Source organism: Miscanthus floridulus, chromosome 14, assembly GCF_019320115.1.
Source record: "Miscanthus floridulus cultivar M001 chromosome 14, ASM1932011v1, whole genome shotgun sequence".
In the NCBI taxonomy this organism is placed as follows: domain Eukaryota; kingdom Viridiplantae; phylum Streptophyta; class Magnoliopsida; order Poales; family Poaceae; genus Miscanthus; species Miscanthus floridulus.
Window position 1 is genome coordinate 13292047 of NC_089593.1, and position 2832 is coordinate 13294878.

Below are 2832 nucleotides of genomic sequence, written 5' to 3' on the forward strand. Positions count from 1 at the left end.
AAATAGTTGTAACTCTTATTATGTTAATCAAATAAAGTTGTAGTTTATACCGTTGAAAAGCTTATAAAATTATCCACAAGTTTCTTATAGAACAATTTTTCAAATTCTACAGTTCAGGTTGTCGAAAATAGTGCACAACAGAATCTGCTCTAGGTTTCTAACAGCACAGGTGCATCGTCTTGTGATTTTCATCACTCCATAACCAAAATAGCTATCAGGGTGATTCTTGTCGTCAGAGAAAGATATTGAAGTCTACTATTGTCCAGAATTTTGTCATGATTTTTGGTCATAAAAAAACAGAGATATAAGCCGATAAAGACAGGTTGCTCCGAAAGACAAGATAGTGAAAACAAGAGATAACCAAAAACCTGACTATTTATTTCATTAATCCTTATACCTTAGGCCTATAAACTAAATGATATTGTGGAAACACCCCACAAGATCATTGCAATAATTATAAAGATCCAAAACAAGCATAAACATAATGATAACCAACTGAACAATAAAGGTGCATAACTCAATCATTGACTCAACTTGCGGTACTTATTGTCCTCATTATACTAGGGGTAATAATCCTAAGATTCATCTTCAGATTACGCAAGAAGGTCATGAGGAACAGTTCTAGAAGTATATCAAACTAAGGAGTGAAGATGAGAACAAAGACTTTGAAATAAGCACCAAGGTAGAGATAAATAGTAAGGGTACATATATAGTAGAGAAGAAAATACCAAGGTTCATAGAGCAAGGGTTTTTGTAGCAACTTCTAAACCTTAGAACAACCAGTTTCTACTAGGCTTGCGTCCTACAGTCAGCATCGCTCTGATACCACTTTGTAGCACCCGGTTTTAAGAACAAAATCAAATACACACCATATGTGAGCCTAGGAAGTCAAATCTCACATATAGCTACAAATAAGGATAATATCAAAAGACAAATGTTCAATATATAACGTACTTAGTATAAAAGGTATAACCTTAAATAGCAAATAGCGAAAAGACAACTTCAATCTTCAGGTGAAGACTCTAATTCCATAGGGACAACTGGCTGGTTGATCACAAGCCTAATTCCTCCAAACTCTAGCAATCTGATACACATCTGGGATTTTTATCCAAGTAGTAAAAATAAAGCAAGCGTAAGTACATGTCGTACTCAATAAATATAACATGGGGTTCATGAGGCTCAAAAGGCTAACACTAGTTTAACTGCGATTAGCTTTTAATGAGTCATGATTTTAGCAATTCAGTGGCAACAAGTTTATTCACAAGCCCATATAAACACATGATCAGGTAAACATGAATAATGAATAGCATAAACAGTAATCCTTAGTGAGCACCTTCATCATCAGTATCATCAGTGTTCATCATCTATTCCGTAAGGGTTCTAAGGCCGCTCATGACCGTGAGCATGACTGTTATAATAGTTTTACACTATGCAGAGGTTGCACACTTTCACTATGAGTCATGATTTACCCTTTTGCCCGAGGTTGCAAGCCTCTTAACCCCCTACTAAGGAAGGTCGGTAGGGTTCACTATGAAGCCTTTGAAAGATTCGTCTAACAAGTTAGGGCCGCTAGGTTTCCCCATCAATAAGCATGAACTCCCCTCCAAATAGTGACCGACAAAAGGTCAAGAAACCAAAATGCACTCAACCCGGTAGGCAAAGGTCATACCTATCGGAGCCTCTCTTGCGCCATAAAGGTAACCACTAACAAGCTAGAAAAGGTCCTCATACTTAGCTAAAGCCAGAGCCATATAGCTCTCATAGTTATACTATAAGTCCTAGATGATCACTTACAGATAAGTCCTTAGGGAGAGGAATCTAGAGCACCATAATAATAGCCCAATGCTCTAGCCCCCCTTGTTCCATGTTGTTAAAAAGCATCTTTTAGTGTTTATTGCATATACCATTAGTCAAGTTACAAGATCATAGTTTTAGTTGAGCACTAGCATCATACTACCCAATGCAATACCCCATAGGTGTCAAGGAATCCAGGATATCAAATAACTAGAAAAATTACTACGGTTTCCAAGGTAGACACATGTAGTATGAATTAAATTATTAAAGTGAATAGGACAAGGAAGATCACATGCTATACTTGCCTTAAACTTAGATCCTTCTTCTAGTCCAAAGCTTCAAAGGATTGCTTCTGGATTCACCACGTATATCTCACCGACTGGACATGATCATAGAACACCACACAAGCATCCATGGAATCATATACGAAGCAAACAATAGAACTAAATTAGAACAATACACCAAACATATGAAATAACAAGTAAAAAGGTTTTAAAGATGTCCTACACATTACTACGAGCACACAGACACGAAAAGCACTCTAATCGAAGCTATAACGAAGAAGTTATGAATTAAACAAGATTTCCTTTAATAAAATAATAGATTAAATCTAACCTCGGATTTCAAAAGTTGAAAATATACTTAATAGTAGCTTGAACTTGTAGATTACGCAAGTACGAATCTAACGCAACTTGAACAGATCAAATTAGAGTTCAAATGGAGAAGTTGCGGCCTAAAGAAAATAGTGGCAAAATTGTAAATAGATGAAAGCGTATTTTGGATCTAACTGAAAAAATTACGTTTTCAAAAGAATAAAGCATATTTTGAATCTAACAGAGGAAATCTACGCTTTGTAGAAGAGAAAACGTATTCTGAAGCTAACCGAAGGAAACTACGTTTTTCAAAAATAGAAAATGTATTATGGGGAATACGCTTTGGTCCGCGGGTTTAAACATAGAAAATTACAGGGGCTCTTTAACAAAATATCAGGGACGATGGGTTCTATACTAGAAAAGGGCAGGGGCTCTTTAGCAAAGT